Genomic DNA, 15195 nt, shown 5'->3' on the forward strand with positions numbered 1-15195 from the left:
TTAAATGTTTTTCTGTAAAACCAAACTACGGCATGTTTAATTATTAAATAAATACACTATTTGGTGTAAGATGTATAAGATATCAGGTCTTACAGGCAGCTCAGCCACACAGTTCCTCTTTATTCAACTGTCACAAATGAACAAAAATATCAAACACATACCACTCTTGTAAAGTCAAAGCAATACCGCTGTATATTCTGATGGTTATTAGACTGCTTTTTTACTCTTTTGATGACCGAGACAATCGTCCTCCTGGCAGTTGACCTCAGTCACAGAGCTGCTGGTTCCAGGATCAGTGTTCTGCAGTTCCTTTCTTGACGGGTGTTCCATAATGCCGGCTCCAATAATGTGTTAGGAGACTCAATTGGAGCTGGCATTGTGGAACACCACAATACAACAGCATTGCTATTAGGACATTTCAGAGTGTATTCTCTTACACTATGCCTGCATTATGTATTAGTAACCTTTTGCAAGAGTGCTCTCTGCTGGAGATGTGGCAAATGTGACATTTAGTAAAGACTTACAGGATCCAATCCACAGCAACGATGAGTGATATGTCTTCGGTGGGCAGTCCTACAGACGTCAATACCATCACCATAGTTACAAGACCAGTTTGAGGTGACCACTGCTGCTCCAATGCATCCATTTTAACAGTAAGAAACAGATCTAGACTAAGCATTTTTGTGTTATAGTTTTTTCTGTTATGTTTAATTCTTGGTTAGTGTTACCCGATGGTGAGGATTTGTCCAAAGTTCAGGGCCACGTCATTAACTTGGGCTATGAAAATGGCAGCCACTGCTTCATACAGAGCTGTACCATCCATGTTTGTGGTGGCTCCCACTGGCAAGACAAGGCATTTTACATGTTTGTCCATGTGGTTGTTCTCCTCCGGGCAATGGAAGGTGATGGGAAGGGTAGCAGAACTACAAAAAAAAAAATTAAATTAAATTAAAAATACTTAATATGTTTAATGTTCCAGCTGACAAAACACAACTCATAGACCATATTTGCCAATAGGTTAGTGCTCCTAGGAAGGAAAGAGTTTGTAAATGACATACTGCAAAAAAAAAAGAGACAAGTTATTTTATTATAGAAGATTATAGCCATGGTCTCATCCTGTTTAATTTGCATGGTAGAGAAAATACCTAAAAATACTTAAGCTCTTGGGTAGAATCAAATTTCATTATATTTGTAGTTTCAAAACTAAAACCATAACGTTTAAAAAATTCAAAAGTGATCAAATATAAAATCAAAAACATTTATAAATCAATTATTTTACATAATTAATCTGTTACAGGGGGGTTCCATGCCGGTTCAGGTTCCACTTGGAGGAGGGGGTACTGTGGCCGGCCTATTATCCACTCGAATAGTGGATAGAAAAGCGAACAGGCATATTAGTGTTTCACTATTATGTACTTTCTGATACTCCATAAACACTAAAAAATAACATCCTATTTTCTCTATAAATCTAGATTTACACAGCATGCTTTGAGGATGTTCCAAAAGCTGTAATTAAAGCCTGAAGCGGACCATAGATGAAATTGAAGGGGTAAAGAAAAGTGGAGGCAGAACAATGACAATGTGGATGAACAGAACGATGATGACACACTCCATGTACATTCCCAACTGTCCTCCAGCCGCTAAAAAGGTCTTTCATTTCTAATAGCTTCCCAGCAATTAGAAAGAGGATGCCAACAGGAGCATACCTGAGAACGTGTGAAGTGAAATATCAAAAAATATTTGCCCAGCCATTTACTACTCATCAAAGCATAATTTACAGACATACATCATTTTATTTGTGAGTGTGTGTTAAAGGCTATGAATGCAAACACAACCAACAAATAGCAATTGATCCACACAATCAATTAATTACAGAACATAGGCTGACACTCACCACATAATGATTGCTACTATGAGCATCATGACATCATTGGGGGAGTTAAAAAAAAATCCTTCAGTGGCTGGCCCTGCTGCTTCAGTTTCCCAATTATCCATCCAAAGAGCAATGAGAACGCCACAAGACCTAGAGAATTCATTCCATCAGCGGATCCTGAGACTGGAATCATCTCCTCCACTGTCTCCTGGACAGTCTGCGGGACACTTTCATTCGCCATAACAGTGATGTTCTTTGTCCAAACGATTTTCTTGTAATGTCTTTTGTACTGGAACAGATAAATTAAGATACACATTTAAGGTAAAGGCAAACTATATTGAAAAGAAGCATCATACAGTATATATAATATTTAAGCACCCTTTATATACCTGTTTAAAGCAGGCTTCCACTAAATTAGAAGGGACCATATTATAACAAACATTTTTTAATTGAATTGCGCGCATGAGCCATATGGATCTACGAGGTTTCCTTTCTCACTATCAGCATCGCCACGTTTTCTGGCTGCCATTTTGGACTTGGAGCGGGAGAAACAGGTTTCAGGTGAGTAATTAACGTTAATTAATTTTAAGCACTTGAAATGAAAAGTGGACATGAATTGTCCCCCCCCCCCCAAACAACGTATGCCATTAGTGGTGCAAATTTGTTTGCTGAGTGGGTAAATGTATAGCTTTTATGAAGGCATGTATTTCTTATTTTCGTTTTAAAAAATACACATAAGACCTTTTTAAAATTACATGTAAATATGTTGTGAGCCATGATTCTGAATCAAGCCATTAAAGCAATCTGTTCAGGACCTCGACGCAAATTATATATTAACCTTACGCGGTTATATTAGCGTAAGTTACACGCACGTAATTAGAAGATGGCCAAAGTTAATATTTAAGGCTTTTTGTTAGGCTATTGTTAGTCCAGGTTAAGCCTCAATTTGGCGCTGTTGTGATGTTTAAGAGGACGTGGTTGCACTCAGTATTAACATCGTGTGTTAAGATATTTTTCACGTTCTCATTAAAACGAAGTGTTAAACCGGATTTTTTTAATAAGAATGTTAACCAGTCTGTGCTCAGGTAACGTTAGTTGTAGTCGAGACACAGATGTGTTAGACATTTTTGGCTAGTGATGTGCGGATCTATACTAAAGTATCGATATTTACGATCCCAACGTCTCCTGCTCTAGTATCGATTCTCATATTAAAATGTCGATATTTAAACTCAGTAATTTGGAGTGAGTGTTTATCATAAGTAACTTGCTGGCACCAGAAAAGTCTAATTATATCCGGTTAGGGGAAGGAACTACTTCTCCTTCCGCCGGTCAGGTGTGTGTGCACTTCGGCTCTTTGACGGGGCCCCTGCAGCCTTTTATTTTCCCGCTACGAAGACTGAAGAGTGACTGTGGCTGAGCGTGATGTGTTTGGAAAGACAGTGAAATTCAGTGGTAACACTACACTACAAACCTCGCTAAATATCCGAGGATAAGTCATAATATGATGATTTAATGAAACGGCGGACTGAGGAGGAGGTCCACGGCGAGAAGACGCGATATATATAAACGTCTGTGTCCAAGACAGACTTCAATCAGTGAGTCATTTGGCAGCAGCGGCAGACGTTATCCAGGTACAGAGAGATAGCGTGATAGTCACGTTATCACTGACTGTGGGAAAGTTATTCACGTCTGTTAAGGCTTTAGTTTTTTAATGTTCAAGAGTTCCCCGGAATCCCAACATTCTTACAACAAGCTAACAGAAAGCAGTTTGTTCAAATAGAAAATACTAGTGAAACATGAAGTAAGCAATCCTACTGAAATTAATGCAATGAGTAGCTTTCCCGAGATCAGTGCTAAGAGTGTATTGAGAGAGGCTGTAACCACACACATTTATTTCCAGGTAGTACCATCCAAAAAAAAAAGACCTTAAAACTCAGAAAAATACAGTTAAGACCATGATCTTTGGAATTGCATAAAAATTCTTTTCTCATATAATGAGGCTTGTTTTTCCAAATAAAATCAAAAAGTATTTTATCTAATTGTTTGGTAACTTTATGGGGAATGTCTAATGATAATGACACACATACTGATCTGGAGATTCCTTCGGCTTTTGACAAAAGCACCCGCCCCTGAATTGACAAATCCCTTTGTAACCACATATTAAACTTCTTATTCGTTTTGTTAATAATTGGATTAAATTTTAAACTATTACACAGATATTCATCTTTACATATAACAACTCCCAGATATGTTATTTGATTTGCAATTGGAATATTACAAAGATTGGGTAAATTACAATATTTAAGAAGAAACAGAACTGACTTATTCACATTCATTCTTAGCCCTGATACATCTGAAAAATCTTTTATGCATTTCACTGCTTTACTGATTTCATTCCTATCTTTCACAAACAGTGTCATCTGCAAATTGACACAACTTAAATGTTTTTCCTAATGTTGTAATTCCTTGCAAATGTCCTTTTTTGATGTGAAGAGTAATTATTTGTGTTGCTAATAAAAACAAAAAGGGAGAGATCGGACATCCCTGTCTAATCCCTCTATTTATTTCAAATCTTCCAGATGTCCCCCTTGCTAATTTTACAGAACTGGTACATCCTTTGTGTAGAGTTTTGATAGCTTTTTGAAAATAACAGCCAAACTCAAAAAAAGTCAATTGCTTTAAATAAAAAGTTGTGCTCTATGGTATCAAATGCCTTGTGAAAATCAATAAAAAAGATAAAACTATCATCTAAGACATATTCATTGTAATCTATCATATCTAGGATTAATCTAATATTATTACTAATGTGCCTTCCTTAAATAAATCCTTTCCAATACTTTTTTCAGACTTTTGGCAAAAATGAAAGCAAATAGTTTGGCATCATTATATAATAGACTAATGGGTCTCCAATTTTCTAAATATAGAGTATTTTTATCTGGTTTTGGAATTAATGTAATAACGCCCTTGTCTTAAAGAAGCGGGCAATTCCCCCTTTTCAACAGATTCTATGAAGACAGCTAACAAAAACTGAGCTAATTTATTTCTAAACACTTTAGAGAACTCACTAACAAGTCCATCATTACCTGGAGAACGATTATCTTTAAGGCTGCCAATACACTCTTTAACTTCCTCTAATCTTAAATCACCATCACAAAACAATTTAAAGTCATCATCAATAACTTTGGCCTTGTCTTTATCACTATTTAGAAAGTCATTCAGATCAGGAGATACAAAATTGGAAGTATACAGGTTTTTATAAAACTGAGTAACAAACTTTGATATCTTATTTCCATCCTCTGTGACTGTATTATTAATTAACAACTTGCTTATAGAAGTCAATTCGCCATTCCTTTTCTCCAAATTAAAGAAATAATTAGTATTTTTTTGCCCTGTTCCAACCATTTATGTCTTGACCTGATAAATGCACCCTCTGCTTTTTCTTGATCAATGTTATCCAATTGTACTTGTAGTGATGATATATCCATCAATTCCTGTGCATTCAAATGACCTTTACTAGACAGGTGCATTATTTCTTTTATAACACTATATTCTTTTTGTCTTTTAACTGAAGCAATAGATTTACCCATTGAAATAGCGAAGTTCCTAATTTTGTACTGTATTTCATTATTTCCCAATGTTTCCCATAAACTTTCGTTATTTAGCCTGAGACCAATGCTTATCTTTGATATCATCGTTTTAAAATTATCATAATTTAATAACTTTTTATTCAACTTCCAATAACCCCTTTTTAGTTTAAATTCAGCTGGACCATGCATATTAATCAAAATTGATATACCTTTATGATAGTTAAAACTGATGGCTCTATAGACACAGTCTGGTCATACTCTTCCAGTTCATGTGATGATAGGAAAAAATCAATGCGTGATTGTTTGGAATAATCTTTGTTGCTCCATGTATATATTCTTTTGTCTGGATTTTTGAGGCGCCAAATGTCAACTAAACCTATATGGGTACATACATTCCTGATTTCACAACGAGTTTCATTGCTTCTCAATGGCCATCGATCCATAACTTCATCAAATACACTATTGAAATCAATATTGAAACCCCCCCCCCCTCCAAAAAAAAAAAATAAAAAAAAATCTTGTCAAGGGAAATTTATTTTTAATTTGCTTCAGATTCATTTAGATATTTGTGAAAAACGTTTCATTTAGCCATCTTTTATTAGTGGCATATGAATTCACAAGTGTGTAATGAGTTTGATCATTGTTAACATGTATTATTACCATTCTTCCCAAACTATCAATTTCGTGGCTAAGAACCTGACCCTTGAACTTTCCCTTTAGTATAGCAACCCCCGCAGACCTAGTGCTGAAATCTGAATCTGAAATCTGAAATGCTGTCATTTTCCCATTGACTTCTCCATAACCTTTCATCTTCATCACAAGAATGTGTTTCTTGAACGAAATAAAAATCGACACCCTTTCCTTTACAATATAAAAATAATGATTTCCTTTTCAAAGGATCAGGTAAACCTCTGGCATTAATTCGAAAAAACTTAGACATGGGAAAAAAAAAGTTCCTATACTAGGGTCTTTAACTTGCTGTTGTCGCATAAATATCTTCTATATAATCCTCTGCAATATATAATGAAAATGTAACCGCCAGTAAATGCAGATTATCTAATGTTACATATGAACACTTTTTCCAACATTTTTTAAGTACATTGTATAGGTGCCATTCTTAACAGAACTACAACTTGTTACCAATATAGCCTACATATGTCGGCTGTCGCTTACACAAATATAAGGAAAGTTGCTTGCTCCGATCAATATATGTTCCAGTTAATGAAACATTAGGTAACTCGAACCTCTTTCTTATATATGTAAGCCTTATCACCTACAAAGTATGCTCTCTTTCCCTCTTTGCGTGCCTTTTCTACAAGAGGCCATGACTTGGTGCGTGCTTCTTTGTCTGCAGCAGTCAGATCCTCTTTGAAGCGAAGATGCTTTCTTTGTAAATATTCATTAGCTTTAGCAAATCCCCACACCAAGTCTCTTGCCGTGAAAGAAACCTGATGATTACTGGTCGCGATGTGACGTTGTTCTTCATCTCTGGAGGTTTCCCAATCCTGTGGACTATATCCATGACACCTGTCACAAGTGTGCACTCAGCTTCTGGAAAGATCTCTCTGCATATTTCTTTCACAACCGCTTTAATGTCGTCTTCTGATCTCTCGACAACTCCATAAAGGCGCAAGTTCCATCGCCTGTTATATCTCTCAGCATCATTCAGCTTCTGTTCCATTAGTTGAAACTTTTTTTGAGATTCCACACACTGTGTTTTAAGACATGCATTGTCCTTATAAAAATCAGCGATTTCTTGATAACAGTACTCAAGTGATTTTTTAAGTCCTTCGATTTGTAGAGTGTTTTGTTTTACTGCCATATCAATTTGATCAGCTCTTTGATCGATTTTGGCCGTCAGAACGCGGATAATGTTCTCTTGCATCTCAGCCAAAGACGGTTCATTCTCCCCATCATTCTTAACTTCCTTTGGTGGACGTTTCTCTGGAGTATTGGGGTTGGTGTTACAGGTACCTCCTAGAGACGCTTTACAGGCATAAGAATGAAGATCCTTACGACACCTCTTTTCTTTTGTTGATTCAGTCTCCATCTCCACAGAGTCCTCCATCTCCATAATCCGAACACAAAACAGTTGTTGAAAGTCTCCAAAAGTGTCTTTACAAATGTATCGCTAATAATGTTTGGCAACCATGGAGTTTAAAACTTATTATAATAAGTGGACCCCATATTTCTGTCTCAGCTCAAAACACCACAACCACTCACGTCGTCACCCCCCCCCCCCCCCATCTCCGGGCATTCACTAAATTGCAGGGGTTTTGTTACCATGATGTTACATGGGCGTGATTTCTGGAGGTCTTGGAAAATGCCCTCTTTAAAAAAAAAACTATTATGCTTTATTATCTTACAGTTAAACTGCTTTAGAAAACAAATAAACAACCAAAAGCTATGGTTAGGGTTAGATTATCAAATAGGCCACGCCTACCTGATGACGCAATATGTTACGCTGTTCTGAAATCCCTCGAAATAAGTGCATCCCGTAGCTATCTATGAAATGTGTAGATGATCCGCCATTTTGTAAACGCTGATAAATGCTTATGTGCTCCTGAAATGCATCTAATTTGATTTATACAGGCTCCAGTTACCAGGTTATTATGTTCAATATTATATATATATATATATATATATATATATATATATATATATATATATATATATATATATATATATATATATATATAATTTTCTTTGGTTAATCAGAGTTCATGTACATGACACAAATGTACATACACTTCTGCAGTACATGTTTAAACGGACATTTCTGTGCAGACAAGTGTAATACAGATATTTGCTGCTAATGCAGAAAGAAAATTTAATGTTAATATAACATGACAGATCTGATTATAATATCAGCAATGTTAAATGTGTAGGGTTTTCATGTATTTCTTAGGTTCATAGGCCTTATATGTTCAGTTAAGTATGATTATTTAAATGCATAAAATAACTTTTGAATTGTGTGAGTAGATTTAAAGAAGAAAAATGAAAAGCTCAAATGTTTGTGAAATATGAAATAAAATGTAAATGTGCATTGTGCTTATTGTGTACGTCAGTCACCACCTGGAAGCAGCCAACTGAGACTGTTGGCCTACGCATCGAGTGGTGTGCGTGCATGACTAATTGTAAGTGCTAGTTGTGTACTAGACGATTTTCTAACAGTTATAGTAGCTGTTCTTAAAGTCCTGATAATGTTTAACACGCAAGAGCCGTTACTCTTCACTTCGAGCAATAATGCTAATGCTAAGCTAATATGGTAGGTCCATGTTAGTCCTGTTTATGCCGTTAGTTCCTTTGTGGATTTATTACTATCAGTAAGCTGTGAGTTTATCTTTATCTGAGTTATATCTATCTATTTAGTACATAGCGACTGAGCCGTATTACTGATGTTTGTTACATGCTTATGTGACATGCAGCGATATGTTTAAGTGTAAACTGTTTATTAGAGCCTTATTTGTCAACCTAATGCCTGTGGGTTATCATTGTTTAAGTTAATGTGCTTATGAAACATCCTACTGAGGGTTATGTTCATTTCTACTCTCTTCTGTTGTAGAACATTATATCATAATACTCCATACCTCATTACTACACCTATCTGCATCTACATGGCCTCCTCAACAAACTGTGTACATCCAACCTTGTAATAGGAAACTTTTTTCTACTACGTCTCTGACACAGTCACCTGTGTTCTGACAGACACAGCGAGAGATAGGCTAGGGGTATTACAACCTCCTTAGATTACAATCCTGAGATACAACCTTCTGATCTTCCCAACAAGGTCTTTATTCCTGCCATAAACATTGTATGTAATAAAAGGATGGGGACTTTAAGGGAGTGTGTGTGCATGAGGTGATGACTCAAAAGGGGTAAATCTTCAGTGACCTGGGAGGTCACATAAACACCGATGCACACAAACATACTAACACACACTCATACCAGGCCCCACACACACACACCTGGGGTACAAAAGGGAGAGCTGAAACAGCACTCTACACTGTATTGAAGAAGCCTTTTGCGGCAGCAAAATAAAATTCATTCTATACTACTTTGCTTTTACCACCACCTCTGAGTCTGAGAGTTTTTTACTTGTAGATCAAAACGGCCACCACATTTTTGGAGGTTCCACCGAGATTTCCCTCGTCTGTGTGCCAGTCTTGAGGTCGTTCCTTGATCGGTCTGGACTTGACCAACCCGAAGACGGTTACGTTCTCGAACCACACAATTGACTACTAGTTGGGAGCATTCTGGACAATGGCGAGACTGTCCCAGTGACGGGATTCTGAGCTAAGTGGTAAAATTTCGATTTATTTATATTCTCAATCTTTTCCATCTTCAGACAATTTGTCTCAAGGATAGGCAGAATTTAAGTTTGGAATCTGGCCAATGGTTCCAGGAACTGGTAAAGTTACATGAATAGTTTTGGGAACTGACCGTGTGCTGCAACACGTACACTTTGATCTTGTTAACTACCTTCAGCAAGTTTTGAGGAAAGCTGCTTTTGGAACAAAAAAACGTCCTTGGGAAAACCCTCATGCACCATGGCCTGATAGCTCACCTCCTGGAGGCAATCCTCCTTCCAAAAACAACTGCAGTATGTAAATGCGAAGTACAGTTCTGTTCAAAATTATTCAACCCCCAATGCTGTAAATGGTTTTAGGGAATTTAGTGTACATTTGTAATTGTATTCAGAATGAAATCCTACAAGGACTTTTTAAAGAACCATATGCAACTAAAATGACATCAATTAGTTTTGTAATACAGTAGTAAATGTTTCTTTTGTGAATTCTTCATTGACACAATTATTCAACCCCTTAAAGACTACCACTCTGAAGAACAGCGGTTCATTGAAGTGTTTTCAATCAGGTATTGCAAACACCTGTGGAGTTCAGGGAGCAGCAATAAAGCCTAATAAGCACCAATTAGGCAGCTTTAAAATGACTGTGATACTCAGCTCCTTCTAGACATTTACTGGTATGGTTACAAACATGGTGAAGTCAAGAGAATGGTCCAGGAAGACAAGAGAAGAGGTGATTACTCTTCACAGGAAGGGCAATGGCTATAAGAAGATTGCAAAGATGTTAAACATACCAAGAGACACCATAGGAAGCATCATTCGCAAATTCAAGGCAAAGGGCACTGTTGAAACGCTACCTGTTCGTGGCAGAAAGAAGATGCTGACTTCGACTGCTGTGCGCTACCTGAAGTGTAGAGTGGAGAAAAGTCCCTGTGTGACTGCAGAAGAACTGAGAAAAGATTTGTCAGATGTGGGTACTGAAGTTTCTGCTCAGACAATACGGCGCACCCTGCGTAATGAAGGCCTCCATGCCAGAACTCCCAGGCGCACCCCCTTGCTGTCTCCAAAGAATAAGAAGAGTCGACTGCAGTATGCCAAAAGTCATGTGGACAAACCACAGAAGTTTTGGGATAGTGTTCTGTGGACTGATAAAACAAAATTAGAACTGTTTGGGCCCATGGATCAACGCTATGTTTGGAGGAGGAAGAACAAGGCCTATGAAGAAAAGAACAGCTTGCCTACTGTGAAGCATGGCGGGGGGTCAATCATGCTTTGGGGCTGTTTTGCTTCTGTAGGTACTGGGAAGCTTCAGCGTGTGCAAGGTACCATGAATTCTCTTCAGTACCAGGAGATATTGGATGACAATGTGATGCAGTCCGTCACAAACCTGAGGCTTGGGAGACGTTGGACCTTTCAACAGGACAATGATCCCAAGCATACCTCCAAGTCCACTAGAGCATGGTTGCATATTAAAGGCTGGAACATTTTGAAGTGGCCCTCTGGTGGGACTTAAAGCAGTTGCAGTGCGCAAGCCTAAGAATGTGACTGAACTGGAGGCTTTTGCCCATGATGAATGGGCGAAGATACCCGTAGATCGCTGCAAGACACTTGTGTCAAGCTATGCTTCACGTTTAAAAGCTGTTATAACTCTAAAAGGATGTTGTACTAAGTACTAAGATTGAGTGTCACTTGGGGGTTGAATAAAACTGATAATGATGTGAGCTCAGAAAAGACATTTGTGGTTATTTCATTATAAATGTTATGTTATATTTGTCTGACCTACACGTGCCTCTTTGATTTAATTGTAAGCAGGATGACTGAATGATCAAAATCAATGTCAAACCGACCAAAACAATCAATTTCAGTTGGGGTTGAATAATTTTGAACACAACTGTATGTGTAATAATGATCCTATTTCCATAGGTAACACCAAAGCTGATGCTGTGGCAAAGGCAGCAGCAAAACAACCAGCGAATGTGAAGATAAAATGTTGAATTATTGCACAAACATGTCCTCTGTGTTATCTGATATTCACAGACAGGTGAAGGACACCCTTTCTAAGCCAAATGCAGACGCATTGCCTAATGAATGGATTGTGGTGAAAGACTTCAGGAGAAAGAACTGGAGGGCCAAGCATTGGCAGGGACAGTTCCAGATTCTGCTGACTACACCCACCCCTGCGAAAAGAGTGGTGAGAGAAACATGGATCCATACCAGCCACTGCAACCAGGTACCAGTACTAAGCCAGGAGTACAAGAACATATCAGCAGACACACCAATGGAAGAAGGGTATGGATCTGTTTTTAACAAATTCATAGTGAACTTTTCAGAAGCAGGCCTAGAATTATTGAGAAGCAGCTAGGAAAATGTCCTGATTAGGGATAACTTATTGTGGCCAACAACTCTAAGAGTTTACCTGCACTCATGAAACAGCCAATACCGGTAGTGTTCCCAAGCCTCGGTGAGGTGGGACGAGTGCGAAATGGCATTGCCTGCACTCTGAGCACCGATATACGTCAAGAAGGGTGAAGGTTCACTTAGTTTGGTGCTGCCTACATTAATCACTGAGTGACATCCTGAATTGTGCTGCTTCTCTCTCTATCCTTTATTATGCTTAAACCAGAGGGCCCTATCCCTCAGAGAAAAAAACAGCAGTATATCCAATGTCTAAATTTTAGTTAATGAAGATGTCATTAAAAAGCCCAACGGAAAATGTCTGTTTCGTCTCATATTATCTTTTGAATGCCTAAAGTAATGATTATGTTAAAATTTCATTTACATTGTGTGTCCTAAAGGACAAAATGGAGGGAAATGTAGCGGACATTTTAAATATCATGAGTGTTAACATGTGCTTTCATAATAAATTCTGTGTCAGACTAGGGAGAGAGAGAACAGGAGGCCCTTGTTCCTGCCAGAAACATTGTACGTGCTAAAAGAATGGAAACTTTTGGGGAGTGTGTGTGCATGTGCTTGATAAGATCTGACCTTGCTGAGGTGATAACTCAAAAGGGGTAACCCAAGGGGGTATATCTTTAGTGACCTTTGAGGTCACATAAACACAGATGCACACAGATGCACACACATACTAACACACAAATAGTCACACACGCACACACCTGGGGTACAAAAGGGAGATCTAAAACACTAGAATTTGCCTCTTCGCTGTGTAGACGTGGCACTACACTGTATGGAAGACGCCTTTTGCTGCAGCAAAATAAAATTCTGTCTTTGCTTCTTTGCTTTTCTTTTCAGAATTACATCATGAGAGTTTTGCTGCTACAGTAATTCACTGTTAATTTTCCTTAAATTCTTTAGGTTTGATGGTTTTAGATTGGGTGGCAATGAAATTGAGTGAAATTCTTGGGAGCGAGCTCCAGAAATTGCAGAACCATTTACATACTGTAGTTAAGAAACAGAAATTAGAACAATTTACATACAGGTGAAAAATGTGCAAAATGCTTAGTACCAGGTGAAATGTGGAAAAGATGCAATGTGCTCATACATAGTCAGTACACACAGTGTACTACTAGACATATTTACAATGCACTACACTTTATATACAGTATCTATTTTTATATATTTATAAGTATAAATATAAATATCATATATGTAATATATATGTAACATGTTAAGGTGAGCGGATCAAGTGAGGCAGGCAGCACAGAGCAGATGTATTCTCTGATGAGTTTCTCAAAGCACTCCTTACTGAAGATGGGTGTGAGAGCAACTGGCCTCCAGACATTTAGGCATGTGATTTTATTTTTCTTTGGTATGGGCACAATGGTGGATTTTTTGAAACACACTGGAACCACAGACAGACACAGGGAGAGGTTGAAAATGTCTGTGAACACACCGGCCAGTTGGGATACGCATGCTCGGAGCACACGGCCTGGGATGCCATCAGGACCCGCAGCCTTGCGGATGTTTACCTGTCGGAAGGATCGGGTTACATCCGAGACAGACACGGAGAGTGCACTCACATCTTCTGCAGCACCGTGGGAGCGCTCTCTGTGTGGGCGGGATTGTGAGCCTCGAAACGAGCATAAAAGTTATTTAGCTCATCCGGTAGAGAGGCGGCAATGTTCACAGTAGCTGGTTTGTTCCCTTTAAAGTCCGTGATGATGTTGATGCCCTGCCACATGCTTCCTGTATTGTTGGTGTTGAAATGTTCTTCAACATTGTTTTTGTACTGTCTTTTTGCGGCTTTGATGGTTTTCCTGAGATCGTAACTGGCTTGTTTGCGATCGTCAGGATTCCCGGATTTAAGAGCAGACGTCCGCACTGACAAGGCTGCTCGAACATCGCTATAAATCCACGGTTATTGGTTGGGGTAGATGCGGATTGTTTTTGTTGGCACAACATCTTCTACACACTTCCTGATGAAACACGTGACAGAATCTGAGTACTTTATGTCTTCATCAGAAGCTGCCCGGAACATGTCCCATTCCACGTGATCAAAACAGTCCTGTAGTACAGCATCTGATTGGTCCGACCAGCATTGGATTGTCCTGAGGGCGGGTGCTTCCCGTTTCAGTTTCTGCCTATAAGCAGGCAGGAGCATAATGGACAAGTGATCCGATTTGCCAAAAGGTGGGCGGGGGAGGGATTTGTAGGCATCCCGGAAGGGAGAGTAGCAGTGGTCCAGTACACGGTCACCATGCGTGTTGGAAATATTTTGGAGCTATTGTTCTGAAGTTTGCTTTGTTAAAGTCCCCCGTAACACTAAATGAAGCATCTGGGTACTCGGTTTCCTGCTCACTTATATTCCCATACAGTTCCTTGAGTGCATAGTCTGTTAGCTTGAGGAGGTAAACAGCTGTAATAATGACCGCTGTAAATTCCCTCGGTAGCCAGAATAGTCGACACAGAAGCATAAGAAATTCCAGATCAGGGGAGCAGAAGGATTTGATAGAGTGTAGGTTCCTTCCATCACACCATGAGTTGTTGATAAAAAAACAAACACACCCACCTCTGCTTTTCCCCGTGAGCTCTTTTGTCTTGTCCGAACACAGAGAACCCAGTGAGCTCGATGGCTGAGTCTGGAACCTCCGCAGACATCCAGGTTTCTGTGAGGAAAATGATGCAGCAGTTCCTCGTTTCTCGTTGGTAAGAGATACTTGCCTGCAGTTCACAGAGTTTGTTGTCCAGTGACTGAACATTAGCCAGCAAAATGGTTGGGAGAGGAAGTCGGAGGGGATGACGTCTGAGTCTAACAAGGACGCCGGCTCTCTTCCCTCTTTTCCGGCGGCGTTTCCTCGGTCGCGTCCATGCGGCCCAGACAAAGGGCTCTGATGTGGTGTTGGTAAACAAATCAGCGTTCAAGAACTAAGTCCCGTTTGAGTTTCGCGACATAGGAACCTATATTTTGAAGCGTGTGTCTGTCATGAACAGTTATGCAAACAACTTCCAACACGCAGAACAGCAGAATA

At 38.9% G+C, this 15195-nt stretch overlaps 2 long non-coding RNA genes across 6 annotated transcripts; one reads left to right on the forward strand and one right to left on the reverse strand.

The window, feature by feature from the left end:
- Positions 1–100: 100 nt before the first annotated feature.
- LOC113657936 lies at positions 101–2406 on the reverse strand. Its single transcript, XR_003444262.2, has 3 exons — positions 2263–2406; positions 1895–2162; positions 101–923 (listed from the first exon to the last, which is right to left on the reverse strand). It is a non-coding gene; the product is annotated as an uncharacterized LOC113657936 (long non-coding RNA).
- Positions 2055–12479, forward strand: LOC113657937. Of its 5 annotated transcripts, XR_007140003.1 has the most exons (5): positions 2055–2194; positions 2378–2434; positions 8529–8597; positions 9565–9763; positions 11804–12479. It is a non-coding gene; the product is annotated as an uncharacterized LOC113657937 (long non-coding RNA). The 5 variants fall into 5 exon arrangements; XR_007140001.1 differs by lacking the exon at positions 8529–8597; XR_003444264.2 differs by lacking the exon at positions 2055–2194 and having other exon boundaries at positions 2311–2434.
- Positions 12480–15195: the final 2716 nt, after the last annotated feature.

This window comes from Tachysurus fulvidraco, chromosome 2, assembly GCF_022655615.1.
Source record: "Tachysurus fulvidraco isolate hzauxx_2018 chromosome 2, HZAU_PFXX_2.0, whole genome shotgun sequence".
Taxonomy (NCBI): domain Eukaryota; kingdom Metazoa; phylum Chordata; class Actinopteri; order Siluriformes; family Bagridae; genus Tachysurus; species Tachysurus fulvidraco.